Below are 21,780 nucleotides of genomic sequence, written 5' to 3' on the forward strand. Positions count from 1 at the left end.
TGGAGGTCACAGTTGAGGTAGACCCTGAAGCAGCTGACGCCTGGAGGTTGTTTACTGACTGTACTCCCCATGAGTGGGTAACAAATATTTTCTTAAAGAGGACTCTGAGAGACACATCTATATGTCTATGCCATGCTCCCTGACCCACATACACCTGTAATGTGAGTATTCATCTAGATACGTTGTGAGATATTCAATTTATGAATGCACAAAACATTTGGTAGTATCACATATATTTGGGGGTGGTCTGCCTAGCAGTTTTTCCTTTGAAAAACCACTTTTCCCTAAGTTCATGTAGTTGGCTTGAAATTATAAGTTGAAAGTTGATAGTTCCTACTAAATTTGTCAGTTAACAGCAAAGCAATAATTTTAGTTGGCATGTGTCTAGATGCTGAATTAAAGGTTCCAGCTATACATTGTGTAGAATCTGAAACAAGCATGACTGATTTCAATTCATTGACCCACAGGATCATTGCATTTGAATTTGTTTGATTTTACTAACTGTGGGCTTCTAGAGAATATGTACAATCTCAAGACATAACAAAGCTTGTAACTAAGAGTACTGACCTGCTTCTCTGTCTCTCTTTCTGATTTAATGCTGTAGCTCATTAATATTTTGAACTCTGTACCCTCCATGATAACATCTACCTACCCTCTAGGATAACATACCTGCTGCTTCTCACTGCTACCAGGTCTTAGTTAGCAACCTTCTGTCTAGTAGTTCCCCAATTCCAAATATCAGGAGGACATGTTAGTATTAACGCCTTCTCTCCCTAGAATCATAAAATTGGACCAACCCCTTCTCATTGAGTTCCTCTGGGCCACAATTATTTATTCTGTTGACTTAGTACAGAGTAGACCTACACTTAGAAAAGAAAAGGAAACTAAATAACTGGTTATGTTTCTTCATGTTAAGGCACACCACTAAACTATTTACTGGTTATTGGTGATGACTGCTTTCCCCTTTCCCACATCTAGAAATTGGTCAATTAAATTATGAAATGTTGTCCCTTCCTTAGTATGAGGAATATGTTTTCTCTGCAACATCATTTATTAATGTGACATTAATCTATCAGGCAAACCATCTATTTGAAAGTAATTAAAAGTGACCATTTATGACAGAATATCCATATCATTTCAGACTCATTTATAAAAAATTATTTCAATAAATAATTATGCAAGTTATGAACTAACTGAGGAAAAGCTGAATGATTTGCTGGCATCCATTATCACCAGCTTCAAATGCCTCAATATTTTGTAATTGCTTAAGGGGACAGGTGAATAACCCCTCCCCTTAATTTTGTTATAGTAACCTGTATGGTTTCTACATTATGGTTTTATTTATTTCCTAAATACTACACCAACACAATACCTGTAATTATGGTAAAATTTAATATATCATCAGTTCAGGATTTTGGAGCACAACGTCATGTTTTACATGGTACATGTTAGTCTTGATCCATGCTTCAAAGTATAATCCTCACTACTGCCATCGTTGTGCCTGCAAGAAGAATGAGGGAGAAAAGGATCTGTGATTGTCCCTTGCATAACATTCTTGTGTCTAAGGAATGGAACTAATAAAAGAGAACATTGACTCCTCAGGTCACTTCCATTATGCTGCCAGAATTGGCTTACAGCTAGACTGGTATCTCTATTAGGATACTTTCATCTCTACATCATTGAAATCTAAGCCAACTCTGCTTAAACAATACAGGATTATCTCACATATCTGTAAGTGCAGAGATGAGTGAACTTCAGGCATGTTTTGACCAAGACTACATTTCTCTGAAATTCTTATTGTTCTGCCCTTTTCTTCTTTCTTGGTCACAAAATTACTGATTAATGCCAACAGCAACTTAGTAATACCTTACTTATTATGTTTCATAATGCATGTGATAAAGTGCTTATCTTTCTATTTGATTGGACAAAATTATATGATGTATCTATCCCTACTCCAATAACTTTCATTAGGAGCTGGATTTGTGCTAATTGACTTAAACCTGGATTTTTTAAGACAAACAGTGTCAAGGGGAAGAGAATTAAAGGAATTAAATTAATTGGATTAGACTAATTAAAGACCTTTCCTGGGTATAGGGTTAAGTCTTCAGACCACATTGCCGTTTACAGCCAGCCTTAACAAGGAAGGGAAAAAATAGATATTGGGAGACAAACCACAGTGTTAAAATGAATGGAAAACATCTTGTCAATATCTGAAATTCCTGCCTGGATGTTCATTCCCATGAAGCTAATCACACCTCCAAGAGGAAGTTGACTAACCTTGTATTTAGACTACTTAGGTATATAAGACTTTGCTAATTCCAACCCAAGATAAGCTGATTATTAAAGAATGTGTTAACAAAATAACTGTTTCTGAAAAAAAGTTGCAGTCTTTTATTCATTGATTCATAATACCTTGTAAAATTACTACTAAAAGAGACAATAAGGAGATTACCTGATAATGTACACTTTATTAGATCTCCTGGAAATTCTAAAGATTGACCAAATTATAACTAGAAGAATAATAACCCTGCCTTGTCTTGTCTTAATGACTCTAAAGTGTTTAAGGATGACAGATGTTCCAGAATTCCAGAGCAGGAACAAAAAGAGTATTGGCTTAAGGCAGAGTCCCTGCATTCATTTTCTTGGTAACATCATGTTTTCATTAACTGCAATTTGTGTTTCATGCTTCTTCAGTATACAAGATAAGCACAGTAGCATGTCTAAATGCCCCTGGATTGCATTTCTATTCTCCCAGTGTTTATCAGCTGCACTTTTGTATTTTTTTCTGAAATTATTTTGCTGTGGTTTGAATGTATCCCCCAAAGTTCATGTCATGGAAACAACTCGCAGTGGGACAGTATTAAAAGGTGGGGCTTAATAAGAGGTGATCAGGTCATGAGGGCTCTGCCTCATGAATAAATTAATATCATTATCTTCAGAGTAGGTTGGCTGTTATAAGACTGAATTACTTATAAAAGAGAATTTAGTCTCATCTTCCGCTCCCTCTCAAGTGTGCCATCTGGTCCTTCTGCTTTCCACCATGGGAAGATGCAACCAGAAGGTCTTCCAGATGTGGCCCGTTGATCTTAGACTTCCCAGCCTCCAGAGCTGTAAAAACTAAATCTCTGTTCTTTATAAATGACCCACTCTCAGGTAACTACCTCTGTTATAGCAATACAAAATAGAATAAGACATACTATCTGCATTTTGTTTCTACGTTAATTCTGTAAGTTGAACATCAATTAAAGATTTTATTTTCTTATGACTTTCTAATTATATTTTGCTACAGAGTTAAAGAGTATCTTGTAATAAAATTTTCTTTTTTATATGGCATTTAATTTTTATCTACAAGTTTCTAACCATTGTTTTAAATCTAGCACTATCTGCCTTTATCAAATTATTTAGTTGTTTTAATGCCTTTGTGACATTATCTAAACCATGTAATATGTTCTCTCTTTCTTTCTGTTTCTTCAGATACCCTATTTCCTGAATTCTCTGCTCCATTTCCAACGTTTACTCATTGTTATTTTTGCTACATTATAGCTATTAAATTAAAACTGTATTTAATTTATCTTTTCCTGGATAACTGGCTCCAAAGTTCAATCTTCCTTGGTTTCTGCATGCATTTTGCTAGAATACATTCTCAGGGAAACTTTTAGCTCAAATGTGTCTCAAAACAACTTTCTTTGACACTTCCACTATATCAATAATATGAGTGGGTTTAGAATTTTAAGTTGAAAATAATTTTCCTCAGAGCTTTAAAGGCATTGATCTAATGCTTTCTAGCATCAATATGGTTAATAAGATATATGGTGTTGATTTGATTCTTTCATCATTTAAGTTATCTGTCTTCAACTAATCTTCTCTCTCTCCTTTTTTATCTTCCTTTCTCACTTCTTCCACCTCTCATATATATATATATATATATGATTATTTATATAATATATATAGTCTGCCTTCTGTCTCTAAGTTAATTCTACAAGTTGAATATCTATCATCTATATATTTTGTAATCTCTATATCAATATTTTATTTCTTATGGAAAAACATCCCACAACGAAGTACTTATGTCTTACATGTACTTATATAGTATATATAATTCAGCAACTATCTTTTTTTTCACAAAGCACTTTACATTCTCTCTTGCCCATTTTAATTGTATTACCTTTCTATTTTATGGATATGTGAATATATCTCTGTCAATATTACATAGGTTTTTGTTCAGTTATCTTCCTCAAAATTTCTCTTTTCAACTGAGATGAGAAGTCTAGTTTGCAGTTTTTATTTCTTGGAATTTTTCTTTATATTGCAGAAGACTAATGATCCTTGTTTGCCTTTTTTTCTATTTATTAAACAATAGGAGAGTGTGAATTAAAAGTGTAAGGGCAGAGATTTTAACTTAACCAATTTTACTTTGGAAGGAGTCAAGAAGAAACTGACACTGAACTGCCAGACTCCCAAATGTTAAAATGCAAAACATTACTCTGAGGTGTCAATACCCTGGAGTATTTGTGCTGGTTTCCCTTAAACTTATTTTTACAGAAGAATCTCATGCTGTTTATTCTGTCAGGATATAAATACTTGGTTGTGCGATGTTTGCCATAAGAAATAGCAAGTATTGACATAGAGATTACTAAATGTCTGTTTATCCCATCCTCTACATTTCACTCTCTAATGTTCTTCAAGTTTCTGAGTTGAGAAATTATATTTTCTGCCTCCTCTCTTGTAATTCCTTCTTTATATATTCTAGGCTTTGTCTTCATGGCTTTTTCTCTTTAGTGAAGTCTTATTGATCTAATTTGGTCATCATAAATATTAAAATTTATCATCTAATGTTGTCCCTGTTCTCATTCTAATCATCATTATGAATTTATGCATTTTTTGCTCATTACTGTTATTTTATTGGAGTCACAGAAACAGCATATATAAATGTGTGCTGAATCCTCCCTCTTGAATGAGAAGTCATCTTCAAATAGTTAACAACTCAGTAAGTTGTTTTATTGTATGTTATCTCTATTAACAATTTTAAATCGCATTTAGTACAAGATGTGTTATTCAGGAATACATAAAAATTTGCACATATACATAAACATACATATACCCATATATGCTGAAGAGTTCTTTTCTGATGCCAGGGTGAAAATTCAAATCTAGTCTTCAGAATATGTTTCAAAGAGGAAGAACATTGAGTCTAGGTCTTCATGGTAAGTTACTATAACAAGAAAGATTATCCTGGATAATATTCTTTGGATTGAAGGAGGGACTGTGGAAATTCAAAGGATTCAAAATTTAGAGAAGAACCTAAGCACAATCAGTGTTGAGGAAGAGCCTTTCAGGTAAGAGAGGAGAGTAATTCTAGATTTCGCCAGTATTCAAAACCCAAATATTTGAATTTTGATCCCAACGTTCAAATTATTTAGTTTTGTGGCCTGGAGTGGAACATGTAGCTCTCTGGCCCTCAATTCTTTATTTTGTTAAGCTACAATGCTACTACAGAGTTGAGTATTGATAATGTCCTCCAGTTGCACCCATTTTGCTGCCAAGGACATGATTTCATTCTTTTATTATGACTGCATAGTATTCCATAGTGCATATATTCTTTATTCAGTCCACCATTGATGAGCACCTAGGTTGATCTAGTGTCTTTGCTATTGGAAATTCTGCTACAGTGAACATATGAGTGCATGTGTATTTTTGGTAAAGTGATCTATTTTTCTTTACGTATAAACCCAATAATGGGATTGTTGGTAGTTCTGTTTGCTGGTAGCTCTGTTTAAAGTTATTTAAGAAATTTCCAAATATATTTACAGTGTGGCTGAACTACTTTGCATTCCCACCAACAATATGTAATAATTGTTCCCCTTTCTTCATAGCCTCACCAGTTTCTATGGTTTCTTGAATTTTTAATAACCACCATTCTGACTACTGTGACATGTTATCTCATCTCATGGGTTTGATTTGCATTTCTCTGATAATTAGTGATGTTGAGCATTTTATGATTTTTTTGTTGGTTGCTTGTATCTTTTATTTTTTGCCCACATTTTAATGGGGTTATCAGGTTTTTTTTTTTTGGCCCATTGAATTCTTTAAGTTTTTTTATAGATTTCATATATTAGACCTTGATTGGATGCATAGTTTGTATTTTCTCTCATTTAGTCAGTTGTCTATTTAATTTGGTAGTAGTTTCTTTTGCTGTGCAGAAACTCTTTAGTTTAGCTAGGTCCCACTCATCAATTTTCATTTTATTTACAATTACTTTTGAGTACTTAATCATAAATTATCTCCCAAAGACTATGTACACTATGGTGTGTCCAATTTATATAATTTATATAAAGTCTTAAATTTAAATGTTAATCCATTTTAAGTTTTGTAAATGGTAAAAAGTAAAGATCTAGTTTTATTCTGCATATGGCTAGCTAGTTATCCCTTAAAAATAATGGCAAAAACTTCAATACTTCAAATCGACATAATACAATGGTCAAAATGAGAGTCAAAGAACACAATCCCATTTACAATAGCTATAAGGAAACCAGAACACAGCTAAACAAGAAGGTAAAAGATCTCTACAAGGAGGAACTGCAAACGTCTGCTAAATTAAATCAGAGACAACATACATAAATGAGAAAACATTCCATGCTCATGAATTTGAAGAATCAATGTCATTAAAATGGCCATATTTCTTAAGTAATCTACAACACTATGCCTATCAAACTAACAACATCATATTTCACAGAATTAGAAAAACTATTTTAAAATTCATGTGGAACCCCAAAAGATCCCGAGTAGCTAAAGCAACCATAAGCAAAAAGAACAAAGCTTGAAGCATCACACTACTCAACCTCAAACTCTACTATATAAGACTACAGTAACCAAAACAGCCTTGAGCTCATATAAAAACAGGCCTATACACCAGTGTAACAGAGAAGAGAACCCAGGAATAAAGTCACACACCTACAATCATCTGATATTTGACAAAACAGACAGAAATGAGTAATTAGGAAAGGACTCCTTATTCAATAAATGCTGCTATTACTTTTACACCAACTTACTATTAGTCCATTCTCATACTGCTATAAAGAAATACCTGAAATGGGGTAATTTATTTTTAAAACTGGTTTAATTGACTCAAAGTTCTGCAGGTTATACAGGAGGCATGACTTTGGAGGCCTCAGGGAACTTATAATAATGGTGGAAGGAAAAGGGGAAAAAAAGCAGGCATGGTTGTCATATGAATGACAAAAGAGTAAAGGCGAAAGTGTTATACACTTTTAAACAATATCTTATGAGAACTTACTCACTGTAATGAGAACAGCAATGGGGAAATCCATCCCCATGATCCAATCACCTCTCATTAGGGCCTTCTTCCAAAATTGGGGATTAGAGTTCAACATGAGATTTGGGTGGGGATGCAGAGCTAAACCCTATCATTCTTCCCTTGACCCCTAAAAAAATCTCTTCCCACATTTCAAATCAACCATACCGTCCCAACAGTCCCCCAAAGTCTTAACTCATTTCAGCATTAACTCAAAAGTCCAAGTCCAAAGTCTCATCTGAGATGAGGCAAGTCCCTTCCACCTATGAGTCTGTAAAATAAAAAACAAGTTTGTTGCCTCCAAGTTACAATAGGCGTACTGGCATTGGGTAAATTGCCTTTTTGCAAAAAGAAGAAATTGGCCAAAACAAAAAGGTTACAGACTCCATTCAAGTCTGAAATTAAGCAGAAAGTGATTAAATCTTAAAGTTCCTAAATCATCTTTGACTCCATGTCTCACATCCAGGGCACACTGATGCAACGCACGGCCCCCAAGGCCTTAGGAAGCTCTGTCCTTGTGACTTTGCAAGATACAGTCCCTGTGGCTGCTCTCACAGGGTAGTGTTGAGTAGTTGCAGCTCTTTCAGACACACAGTGCAAGCTGCTGGTAAATCTACTATTCTAGGCTCTGTAGGATGGTGGCCCTCTTCTCACACCTCCACTAGGCAGTGCCACAGTGGGGACTCTATGTAGGGGCTCTAGCCCCACATTTCCCCTCCACAGTACTCTAGTAGAGATTCTCCATGAGGGCTCCACCCCTAAGACGTCTTCTGCCTGGACATCCAGGCATTTCCATACATCCTCTGAAATCTAGGTCGAAGCTCCCAAGCCTCAATTCTTGTCTTCTGTGCACCCACAGGCCAAACCTCATATGGAAGATACCAAGACTTGACACTTGCATGTTCTGAAGCAATGGCCTGAGCTGTACCTTTGCCTCTTTAAGCCACAACTGGAGTGGCTGGCACACAGGACACCAAGTCCCAGGCTGTACACAGAAGAAGGTCCCTGGACCTGGCCCCTGAAACCATTTTTTCTTCCCAGGCCTCCAGATCTGTGATGGAAGGGAGTACCATGAAGGTTTCTGACAAGCACTGAAGACATTTTCCCCATTGTTCTGGTGATTAACATTTGGATCTGCATTACTTATGCAAATTTCTACAGCTGGCTTGAATTTCTTCCCAGGAAATTGGTTTTTTAGTTTCTACCACATGGCCAGGCTGCAAGTTTTCCAAACTGTTATGCTCTGCTTTCTTTTTAAACCTAAGTTTTAATTTCAGATTCTCTCAAGTTTATAGTTACACAGATCTCTAGGGCAGGGGCAGAATGTCACCAATCTTTTTGCCAAAGAATAGCAAAGGCCATCTTTCTCTGAGTTGTCAACAAGTTCCTCATCTCCACCTGAGACCACCTCAGCCTGGACTTCATTGTCCATTTCACTGTCAGCATTTTGGTCAAAGCTATTCAACAAGTCTCTAAGAAGTTCCAAACTTTCCGACATCTTTCTGTCTTCTGAGCCCTCCAAGTCTCTAGGAAGTTCAAAACTTTCCCACATTTCCTGTCTTCTTCTGAGTCCTCCAAACTCTTTCAACCCTTGCCTGTTACCCAGTTCCAAAGTCACTTCCACATTTTTGGGTATCTTTATAATAGCACCCCACACCTGGTACCAATTTACTGTATTAGTCTGTTCTCTCACTGCTGTGAAGAAATACCAGAGGCTGGGTAATTTATAAAGAAAAGAGATTCAATTGACTCACAGTTCTGCATATATGGAGATGCCTTGGGAAACTTATAATCATGGCAGAAGGCACCTCTTCACATGGTGGCAGGAAAGAGAATGAGTGCTGAGCAAAGGGGGAAAATCCCTTATAAAACCATCAGACTTTGTGAGAACTCACTCACTATCTTGAGATCAACAAGGGGGAAATGCCCCATGATTCAATGATCTCTGCCAGATCCCTCCCATGACATGTGGGGATTATAAGATCACAATTTAAGATGCGGTTTGGGTAGGGACACAAAACCAAACCATATCAGGTGCATATATATTTTGATAGTAAAATCTTTTCATTGAAATCTTCCCTTTATCATTATGTCATGCCTTTCTTTGTCTTTCTTCTTTACTGTTGATTTAAAGTCCCTTTTGTGTACTGTAAGAATAGTGACTCCTACTCTTTTTTGTTTTCTTTTTGCATGGTAGATCTTTCTCCATTCCTTTACTTTGAACCTGGTCATTAAATGTGAGATGGGTCTCTTGAAGGCAGCAGACAGCTGGACACTGTTATTTATTTATTTATTTGGGATGAAGTCTCACTCTTGTTGCCAAGGCTGGAGTGCGATGGCATGATCTTGGTTCACTTCACTCTCCACGTTTCAGGTTCAAGTAATTCTCCTGCCTCAGCCTCCTAAGTAGCTGGGATTACAGGTGCCTGCCACCATACCCAGCTAAGTTTTGTATTTTAAATAGAGACAGGGTTTCACCATGTTAGTCAGACTGTCCTCAAACTTCTAACCTCAGGCAGTATACCCACCTCAGCCTTCCAAAGTGTTGGGATTAGAGACTTGAGCCACTGTGCCCAGCCATCGTTTTTTATTCCAGCTTGCTATTCTGTGTCTTTTACGTGACATTTACATTCAAAGTTAGTATTAATATGCAAGATTTGGATCCTGTCATCATCTTGTTAGCTGGTTATTTTGTAGACTTGATTGTGTAGTTGCTTTATAGTGTCTGTGCACAATGTGCTTTAGTTTTTGTGGAAGCAGGTGTCACCATTTAATTTATATGTTTAGTACTTCCTTGTAAGGCTGTTCTTAGTTGTAACAGATTCCCTTATTGTATGCTTGTCTAAAAAGGATTTAATTTCTCTATTGCATATGATGCTTAGTTTTGAAGGATATGAAATTTTGGGTTTGAATGTCTTTTCTTTAAGGATATTGAAAATAGGTTTTCAATCTCTTCTGGCTTCTAAGGTTTCTTCTGAAAGGTCCGCTGTCAGCCAGATGGGGTTCTGTATGTGACTTGACCCTTCTTGCTAACTGCCTTTAAGATTTATTCTTTCACATTGACCTTGGTGAATCTGATGACAGTGTGCTTTGGAGATGGACATCTTGTATAGCATGTAGCAGAATTTTCCTACATTCTTTTTCTTTACTTTTATCTGACTTGAGTTGATTTGCAGAACTGGTTATCAAGCTCTGAGATTCTTTCTTCAGCTTAGTTTATGCTGCTGTTAATATTTTTGATTGTATTATGACATTCTCGTAGTAAATTTTTCGGTTTTATAAGTTCAGTTTAGTTCTTTTTAAAAAGGGCTGTTTCATTTTTCAGATCTTGAATCCTTTTACTGGATTCTTTGGATTTCTTTGATTGGGCTTCAACTTTCTCTTGGATCTTGATATGCTTCCTTTCCTTCTAGATTCTGAATTCTGTGTCTGCCACTTTGGTCATTTTAGTCTGCTTAAGAATCATTGCTGGGAAGCCAGTGGGTTCATTTGGAGGTAAGGAGAGACTGGGGTTTTTAATTGTTAGAGTTCTTATGCTGATTCTTTTTCATCTAAGAGGGCTGTTGTTTTTATTGTAATGTAAGTTGAGAATAGTCAAATGACTTCATTTTGAGTGCTTTCAAAGGGTCAAGTTTCTGAACAAGATGTTAATTTGTGTCTGGATTCTTTTCTTTGGTTTCACAGGGATGTAAACTGGAAGATATTTTTTATGGTGTTGTTTGGGCTGTGATCCAGTAGATGGCACTTAAAAGTAACGGCTGGCAGATAGGCTTCTAATCAGCCACATGGCTCTTTCTTATTTTCTCCTGTTTGCAGCCATGCTCTGTGGTGGGCGGGGGAGATAGATGACCTTTGCACAAGGTCCACTCCTGGCCTTGAGGGAGCCCCCTCCAATCAATAGCATTATTCCCATGTTTGCCTTGTTAGCTGTTCTGGGGCTTTCTCAGGCAGACGCCATGGCAGAGAGTTAGGTCACACCCTTTGTGGACGAGCATTGTGAAGGAAGCCACACACTGCTTGTATGCCAACCCACAAACCCATGCATCTCACCCCTCTCAGTGTTCTGAAAGTAGAGACACCTTCCCCTTCTCAAGTGTTGGCCACAGATCTTGGCTTGGCACTCTCAATTTGCACAGCATAGCCCTGGAGCATTGAGATCAGCCTGTGCCTTTAACTGCTGGACCTTTGGGGTTGAGTTCTAGCTGTGCTGGGGGATCTGAAGTGCTCATTTTTGTCATCAAAAATTTCTAAAAATGTTGTTCCCCAACAAAGAAAGCCTTTGTTTACCATTTGAAAACCATATTCCATGAGAAACATAGTTTTAAATACTGGGCTCATGTTACCTAAGAAAATTGCTTCCATCAGCATATTTCTGTGGCAATTGAGACTTATGGAAGAAAAATCCGATTCACTGATCCTATATGAAAAGTATTTGTGGACATAGGTTAATTAAGTACAATAGCAGGTATAATTAAATTTTAATTTCTCCTCTGTCTTTGAACCAGTGTAAATTATACACACATGCATGCACACACATACACACACACACACACACCAGTTGAGTATCTCTTATCCAGAATACTTGGGACCAGAGTATTTCAGAATTTGAATTTTTTTTCAGAATATTTCTATATACATAATAAGATATCTGGGATAGGATTCAAGTCTAAGTGCAAAATTGATTTGTATTTCATATATACCTTACATATATATAACCTGAAAGTAATTTTAAACTATATTTTTAATAATTTTGTGAATGAGTAAAAGTTGTGCTAAGTACATATATATGGAATTTCTCACTTATGGCATCATGGTAGGGCTCAAAAAATTTCAGATTTTGAAGCATGTTTGATTTCAAATTCTTGGACTAGAGATGCTCAACCTGATATATATATTTAACAGAAATATACATTGCTTGAAGGGAAGGATTTTGCTGTGATTGTAATCACTGATGTCCTCCAATAGCTAGAACATTCCCTATTACATAGTTAGCATTTACATTTTATTAAGTGCATGGGTGCAGCTCTGTAGTATGTATAAAATTATGCCCAGTACAAAGTGAAGAAACTGAATAAATTAATTTGCAGTCTCTTCTACATGAAGAAAATTGACTAGCCTATTTAAAATGTGTTGTTAATGGTTTAAACATATTCAAAACCAAAGACACAAATCAGAATACATTAACCTGATCATATTGAGAGGTGTTATTTTTCATTTGGTTGTATCTACCAAATATATAATCAGAGAAATCACCTAAATGAACTCATCCTCATAGAGTTAGCCTTACACTTTCAGACAAACTTATTTAAAAAACGTTCATGATCTTGGGCTAGACAAAGAGTTCTTAGATATGATACCAAAAGAATAACTCAGAAAAGTAAAACAACAACAACAAAAAGATGATAAATTGAACTGAGAAAAAAATTCATCAAATCATATATCTGCCAAATGACCTGTATCAAGCATTCATAAATAACTCAAAATTCAACAGAAATAAAGCCAAATTTCAAAAGTAGGTAAAATATTTTAGCAAATATTTTAATTAAAGAAGGTATATTAATGGCAAATAAACACATAAAAAAATGTTCAACATCGTTAGTTGTCAGGGAGAAGTAAATTAAAACCACAATGAGGTATACAATAAGGTACAATGACAGACTTATAAGAATGGCCAAAAATCAAAAGAAGATAAAATGAAACTAACAACACAAAGAGTTGGCAAAGATGTAGAACTACTAAGAAAACATGTAGTGTTGGCGAGAATGTAAAATGATTCACACATTTTGGAGAATGATTTTGGCATTTTTCTCTTAAAGTTAAAATATACACCTACATGTGACCTAGCAATCTCATTTCTAGATATTTATTCTAGAAAAAAAAATCCTTTATGCTCACACAGAAACGTGTACATGAATATTTATAGCAGCTCTATTAAAAATAGCCAAGAACTGGAGACTACCCAAATGACCTCCAGTGGTTGACTATATAAACACACTGCATTATGTCCATGAAAAGGCATTTTATTTTGGCAACAAAAATGCAATAACTGGGATGAATCTCATTTTATTGTGTAGAAGAAACCAGTCTCAATGTCACATACTGTATGATTCCTTTTCAATGACTTAGTTAATAAGACAAAATATAGTAATAGAGAGCATTAGTACTTGTCAGGGCATGGGGTGAAAAATGCTATCATGAGTGTTTGGAAGTGATAAAAATATTATGTATCTTTATTGTGGTGGTGGATACACAAATCTATACATGTACTAAAATGTGAATTTTCATACATGTATAGAGCTATACACACCAAAAAGTCAAGTTGACTAATTTTGGATATTTCAAAAAACAACACACAAAGACTTAAAAAAAAAAGTATGAGCATCTTTGGAGAAGTAGGACTTCTAGTGGAATTAAAATATAAGGGGGCAGACAGTGTGGCTCATGCCTGTAATGCCAGCACTTTGGGAGGGCGAGGTGGTTGGACCACCTGAGATCAGGTGTTCAAGACCAGCCTGACCAACATGGAGAAGCCCCATTTTTAGTCTCTATTAAAAATACAAAATTAGCCAGACATGGTGGTGCATGCTTGTAATCCTAGCTACTAGGGAGACTGAGTCAAGAATATCACTTGAACCTGGAAGACAGAGGTTGAGGTAAGCCAAGATTGTACCACTGCACTCCAGCCTGGACAATAAGAGTAAAACTGTCTCAAAAAAAAAAAAAAAAAAAAAAAAAACCACTTAGGAGAAAGTTTCTCCCATGAAGGTTCTTTAAGAAAACACTGTGCTGAAGTAAACAACATGCAAATAAATTTCTATTCAATGTATGTGACTCAGCATTCACCAACCCAGGCATATAGTACAATCAATTTATATTAATGAATCTTGGTAGCTGTAGGTCTCCTTCTGCTTCTGTTGGAATTTTGGGTCCTGAAAAAATGTCTTTTTTCCTCAAATATTTATAATCATTCATCTTTTCATTTGGAAAGCTGTTCTAATAGTTGCTCAGATTTGACAGTAGCAAAGTCAGGCCTCGAGCATGTGCTATACCAAGATGAACTGCATGCATGAGCCTAATGGCAACTGTCTGACTGGTAATTCAGTCAATGTCCTGCTACCAAAGTAGCTAAGATTATGGGACAGTTCATCAACAAGTGTCACATAAATGCCCTGGAGCACTGAGGTTCTGACTCACTCCTTTTATCTTTGTGACTCTTCAGGGACACTCTCGTCCCTCTGCAGCCTGGTTTCTGTTGCCCACCTAAACATGTATTTCACCAGATTTTATTTCTTATTGAACCCCAGTTATGATCAAGTTTACCTCCTAAGAGGCTTCTCAGGCACTGTGCAAATCATAGTCACAATGACTATAAATCATTGTGTGAAATGAAGAAAGTCAGCTAATTCTAAGGGCAAGTTTTGTACAACTCCTTTAGTAACATTCCTCAATGCAAACGGAGAATGTACATGACATTAAAATACAATGCAGAGTAATCGATTGAAAGAGATTAGTCTCTAAGATCACAAGAGTTAATTCAGTATGCCAGCTTGTAGGACATTGAGAAGACTGAATAGATTTCAAATCCTTTAGGTAATTCTCTTGAACTATTTGTAACTGGGCTTTAGGTGAGGTTTGGGCTGCAGTAGTGAAGCATTTGAATTATGTGTCCTGGCAAGGACCAAGAGTGTACAATGACCATAGGGTCAATTACAGAAGTAGCTGGGCTTTGAGAAATAAACCAAAAACAAAACTCTAGCAACTTGATCTAATAGATGTGAGTGGAGGAAGACATAAAATGCAACTTCATGCTATTTTTTAGAAATGTACTGCTGAGTCCTTCAAAAGCTATATCAAAAATGGCAAAAAGTGTTGTGGAATGTTGGGGATCATACAGTGTATTGATTAAGAAATCGCACTGAAGATTCAGTCAGACTTCAGTTGGAATCAGTCCTAGATGCTTGTTGGCTAAATTAAAATGTTAATAGATTACCTTGGCAATTAGTTAATTATTTTTTGTTTCATTTTCCCTGTGTGAAAAGTGACAATAATAATAGTAACATCAGCCTACCTTGGTTAAGACTTTTTTGAAATATGCACATAAAGCCCTTCATATAATCACCTGGATAAAATAAATGCTAAATAAACATTAGCAAATACCAGTAACATTTTATAAACACACACATCCTGAGTCTTGTGATCAAATTCACTTTGAAAATATTGGAGTAGATTAATTTTAAAAGGTTTTAAAAATATTTTTCAGGACCTTTAAAATGTTAATGTGCATTATGAATCTGTGACAGGGTGGGAGTGTGCAGCATTTCTCAAAATGAGTTGAACACAATACTTATTTCTCAGGACACACCAAAAGAATGAGAGTGCCATGGAAGCTACTTTAATAAATACAATTGCTTTCTCTAGGAGTTTGCTATAAAGTTTTATCAAGCTTTGATTTAGCAATTTTGATATAATCATTTTAATAAAAATGTTATATTAGTATAAGCCTTGGCATAATTTCATAAAAATGGCTTTTGTTTTAATTACAAGGTAATGTGCACAGCCCATATTCCTGATCCTTCGTCATTATAATAGCCACCTTCTCCTTTATTTATTCCCATGTAATTTTGAAATTTTTTAGTCCATATTAGTTTTATACCCCAGAAAAAAATGTTGTCTAGTTTTATTTAGGTTATATTACTTCAGTCCTTTATCCTAAAATGTAATTTAAAGGTTCACTTATGGCATTATGTTTTTCTGAAACAAGGAAAACATTTAATTGAAGATTAACTATACAGTTGACAGCTGAGTAAAAGAAATATTTTTATGTGCTGGGCACGGTGCCTCATGCCTGTAATCCCAGCACTTTGGGAATCAGAGACAGGCAAGTCACCTGAGGTCAGGAGTTCAAGACCAGTGTGGCCAACATGACAAAACTCCATTTCTACCCAAAATACAAAAATTAGCTGGGAAAGGTGGCATGTTCCTGTAATTGCAGCTACTCAGAGGCTGAGGCAGGAGAATTCTTTGAACCCAGGAGGCGGAGATTGCAGTTAGCTTGGATCACCCCACTGCACTCCAGCTTGGGCCACAGAGTCAGACTTTGTCTCAAAAAAATAAAAATAGAAAAGTAATATTTTTATGCACATGAATTTTCCCCTCCCCTTTCTAGTCCAATGCCTAGTATAGATTCAATCAAACAAAATTACCTCAATTAGAAAATGTACATAAGCAGATTAATTTTGTCCTGTAGATTTTTTAATGGAAAGCAAAATAAATTCCATTTGTATTTTAATATTAGTATTGGAAAGTAAATAAGTATGAACATCATAATGTTTATAGAGTAATTAGTGAGTATGAGAGGCAAAATCACTCAGAATAGCAAATAATTGTTAGGAAATGAGCAAACAGTGTGGTTTAGATGATTGAAATTCTTTTCTGAACTAAGCTGGTGTGATGCATATGTCTTTGGTTTACAGATTATTTGACATGGATGGTGCCAAACTACTACATCATTCTTTCCCCATCTCTGAGCACATGTCCTCTCTGACCACTACCAATATGTCTGAGGCTCATTCTAACACTTATGTCTAACCTACGCTATTCCTTCTTTGTAGCCATCTGTAGCCCAACCTTACCATCAGGACAACTTCGGGGTCAGGAGTGAGGTTCAGCAATGGAATGAGGTTCAGGGACTGCTAAAAATATCAACTTAATATGTTTTCTGGTGTCTGTGACATTACATTCTCCTGTTTTTTTTTTCTTACATTTCTATGATTTTCAGATTTTCTTGCCACATTTCCTCTCTGATGTAATTTCCAATTATTAAGGTTTTTTTAAAAAGTTAGTCCTGTGTTCTAGCCTCAAGGATGCAAGTATTCACAATGCACAATAAAAACAGGGAGAAATTCAAACTGTCATCGCAGCTTTCCACATCCTTGCTACCTACATTAGGACACATGGGACATACACAAACCCATATATAATATATATAGAATTTAACTTACGTTCTTGTGCATACTTACCAAAAAAAAGGAATCTCAAACTTACAATTTTATACTATGATCATAATGAAGTTTATGTGATGTTCTCCAGAGAGATGTTCTTATAGATCAACAGATTTTAGGTTTATTATAAGCGATTCTAGGAAGATTAGGTATGTCTTCTAAAATAATTACATAGGTAATGATTCTTTCATTACAAAATACTACTCATGTGCTTCCCAGGAAGCCTCCTGTTACCATATTAACTAGGAGATTTGATCATGTTACCTTTCTTTTTTTTTCCATGGGATGTTCCCCAGTAAAGGGAAAGAATAGATTGTAGGCCTGCTGTTAACCTTTTTCTTCTTACCCACTTACTGATGATGTAATGATAAGCAACTTACTCAAGCTCTCCATACCTTGGTCTCCTCTTCTGCAAACTAGGAGTAATAATAATAGGTTTGTTATGAGGATGAAATAATTAATATAAGTTAAGCTTTAGAAAAATGCCCAGCACTTGGTGAGCACTCTTTAAGTAGTAGATATTAAAACAGCTACAGTCTAAATGTCTCCCTTAGTTTCAGTTTCATACACTCAAATATCTGCTAGACAACTTCAGTTGTATATTTTAGGGTAATTCCAAACTTATGCACAAAACTGAGTTCATAATCTCTTTCATCAGTCTCTCAACCCCACCACAGATTCTGCTTCTGCAACAATATTAGCGAATAACACGGTCCAGTCATTCATCCAATAGCTCATGAGGGAAGCCTAGCAATCCTCCAAGAATCCTTCTTTTTTTATATACACTAATACCCAATTTCTATAGATGGTTGCCGCTCAGATATACTTAGTTTTCCCAGAATTCGTTGTCAGTACTCAATCCAGACTCTCTTAGGTTCTTACCCTGATTACTTAGACTGTCTTCCAATTAGTTTTACAAATTCATATGTTCTACCTTTCTCCCAAAGCATAGTTTCAATTATGTTACTATTCTGCTTAAAGAGGTCAATGGTTGCCCATTGCATTTAGAATACAGACCAAAATCCTCAGTATAAAACTATATCCCTACATCATCTGGATTCTTCCTCTCTAGGGAGATTCATTTGTATTTCTTGTTTCTTCCCTGCCTCAATTTTTTTCAATGTCTTGAATGATGCTTTATTCCTCCTGCTTCAGATTCCTCACACATTATGTTCTGCATTTGGAATGATCTCACCAATCCTTGACGTAGTTAACCACATTTCATTGTTTTGAGCTCAGCATGAACATCATATTTTCAGTAAGCCTCTCCTTGACTCCCAAGAGAAATCAGGTATTTCTATTAGAAACCTGTACTTTCCCTTCATAGACTGTATGAAAGTGAAAATTAAATAATTATGTAATTTTTTAGTACAGGTGTTTTTTTCCCTAGGAAACGGTAGGTTCCATAGAGGAAAAGACTGTCTGCTTAGTTCATAACTGCCTTTCTGAGGAACCTTAGTTTTTGGCTTTTGATAAGATAGTATTAGGTTCTTTTTTCTATTTTGCAAGAGCAAAAATGAATTGACTTGGTTTTAGTATTAATACAACTATTTGTATATGAAAATCATATCAAGAAGTCTGCACAAAAACGTCTGACTAGAGAAATGTCTTAATATTACATACAGGAATCATGCAATTATTTTGCAATGTAAATGCATGGCAATTTACCCAGGAAATACTGGTTGTATGTAACTGAATTAGTTGATAGGTTATGTAGAATTTTTCGAGCTAAGTTATATAAATAGTGAAATACAACTACCTGAGGGATGATTTCTGTTTTCAAAGAGTTGGTTTGAATCACAGATTTTAAGTCATATTTAGATAGTCATATTAGATAAATTATCTACCACAAGTCTTTTTAAAACAGTATAACTATCATCAGATTAGAGGACAAGACATCTTTCTATCAGCATAGCAGTTCATCCTAAATCTTGATCTGACAAATATTATTTTCTGTCACTAGCATAACCAATGTTTTTAAAGAGGGCACAAGATAAGCAATAAACATTTTGTAAACCAGTGTCTCATACCATGTCATTATTCGGTCTGCTCATCAATAGTGACTGGCTCTTACAGTTTCAGTGGGGTTTATACTCTGTGAAAGTATCTTTACCCAGGAGCTCACTTTGAGATTGTATCATTTGTTCCATCATTGGTTACGGTACAGAGTCAAAGTCTGAGTAAAACTCAGCAGAGAGATGAATACAGTCTAGAAACAATCCCATTATGTTCCTAACACGTTTCTCCATATGGTACTAATAATAGTCAGTGCGAAACTATTTGCTTAAATTTTTCCTCTTTCTCAGTAATGTGCTGTCCTAAGAAACATAGAATAACAATATTTTGAAAAGGAAATCAAAATACAATATAAAGAGTATGTTCAAAAACTTGCTGAATTTATACTTTAGGAAAAATAGGTGCATCTTTTAGAAACATTAGCCTTTTACCTGAGACTATACTTAAGTTCTTTATCAATAAAGATGTAATCTGGCAATACTTAAGCCCTTTAACTTGAGGGTGACAGAAAGTCTTGGCCAGGTGCAGTGGCTCACACCTGTAATTCCAGCACTTTCGGAGGCCGAGGTGAGTAGATCACAAAGTCAGGAGATCAAGACCATCCTGGCCAACACAGTGAAACCCCATCTCTACTAAAAATACAAAAAAAAATTAGCTGGGCATGGTGGCCTGCACCTGTAGTCTCAGCTACTTGGGAGGCTGAGGCAGTGGAATCGCTTGAATGTGGGAGGCAGAGGTTGCAGTGAGAAGAGATCCTGCCACTGCACTCTAGCCGGCCAACAGAGCAAGACTCCATCTCTCACACACACACACAAAAAGTCTTAACTGGACAATTTTTTAAAGTGGAGTTTCATAATCTAGTGTGGTATAATTACTAGTGCCACATCTAAAAGAAATGAGAACCAATACCATTCTGGGTCCCTTTCTTGAGGGTAAATCTATAATACATGTACCTTTTACTTTCTACAATTTGTTGGCACTAACACACATATTTTAATATTGCAGTCTGTCCAGTCATTATGGCAAAGAACACCATATATTTCAGAGACTGGGATTATTCCAGAGAGTGGTTTTCTGAATTCCTTAGAGAATTAATTCTGAATTTTTTCAAATGAATCTCTGATAAAAAAAAAAAGAGAGAATAAAAAGAAAACAACAACTGCACATACTTATTTCACATGTGTACAAAGCACATAACCTCTTAGACAAACTGTAAAATTAGGATATTCAAGTTTTTGTTTCTTAAGTGGAGGATGCTGTTTTGTGGAAGGTGGAGACAATGTCTCAGCAGTCAGTAATCTTCACATACAAATCCAAGTTACCGCATTTTCAGAGTCTTTGAGTAGCATTTTAAGTGTTCTTCAACCAAGAATTCAAAAGCCCATGTTTCAAAGCCTTCTATGTAATCCCAAGATTCATTTTTCTTTGCCTCCCCAAGATGTGTTAAGTTCCTTTTCCTTCCAAAATGATTTCCCTAGCTGGCTGCTTTATAAGGGAGAAATTTACCTGCCACTCTGAATTAAATTCAAGGAAGACAGTTAAATACACAACCGATCGTTTATCAGACTGATGAAGCAACAGAATCAGCTAGCTTCATTCTCAGAAGACTCCACAGTTTTCATTAATACCAGTGCTTGAGGGATAAAACAACAAAGTGATTGATTAAATTCTTCATTCACTTTGCATATGTAGACATTTTCAGTTTCTTACCTTCTCAGGATAAATTTTGTTTGATTGTTTTTTGTTTTTAAAAAAAATCTGTAACTAAATTATACACTTCTTTAGGAGTAATCTGGTTTTGAAAAAATATATTTTTGGAGATTGGGATTGCCATTTTAGGGAGTTCAAGATTGCTGTTTTCTGGCAGTAAATATCCTCAGAAGAAGACAAAAAAGTTCACATCATGAATATTCCTATAGTGTCATAAGACTTAAAAAGATGCTGGCATGTAATCTGTATATAAGTTTACTAATTTTATTATGATAATTATAGCCATATATCTTTGGAAATCAGTAATTCTTATCACAGATGATGACTACTATACTCTATCAGTATATTTATGTGCCTTTATCTTAAAAAAAATTAAACAAACAGACCCCAAAATTTCACAGTATACTACTCTCACATCTTTAGCTTTTTTCTATAGAATGAAGAAATACATCTCTCAGACTTAGGAAGAAAACAAAAGGAACAAATTTCACATGTAGATCAGGTACTATGAATGAGAGACTTCTCTGTGCATATTTCTAGGTATAATAGTATCTATTTTAACACTTTAAAGCTAAATCATAATACTTAATAACAAGATAATTTGTTAAACCCATGTCTTCAGGAAGGTATAGAAGAAATTCACTCCTAAACCATAAGGATATCAACATCTTGTGGGATTACAAATGAGTCAGAACTTATTGACCTCTTCGGTTATAAAAAGATGAATATTCTTAATGGAAT

General features: G+C 35.5%; 1 long non-coding RNA gene across 3 annotated transcripts in view; it reads right to left on the bottom strand.

Moving 5' to 3' along the window:
• Positions 1-1,374: 1,374 nt before the first annotated feature.
• LOC118153835 (uncharacterized) overlaps positions 1,375-21,780 on the bottom strand; it is a 38,890-nt gene continuing 18,484 nt past the window's right edge. For 2 of the 3 annotated variants that reach the window (XR_013536287.1, XR_013536286.1), the window contains exons 3-4: positions 17,694-17,729; positions 1,389-1,501 (exon numbers count right to left, since the gene is read on the bottom strand). This is a non-coding gene — a long non-coding RNA (uncharacterized LOC118153835). Of the gene's footprint in view, positions 1,502-17,693; positions 17,730-21,780 lie in introns of all 3 variants that reach the window. The other variant, XR_004743455.3, reaches the window with a different exon arrangement.

This window comes from Callithrix jacchus, chromosome 5 (genome assembly GCF_049354715.1).
Source record: "Callithrix jacchus isolate 240 chromosome 5, calJac240_pri, whole genome shotgun sequence".
In the NCBI taxonomy this organism is placed as follows: Eukaryota; Metazoa; Chordata; class Mammalia; order Primates; family Cebidae; genus Callithrix; species Callithrix jacchus.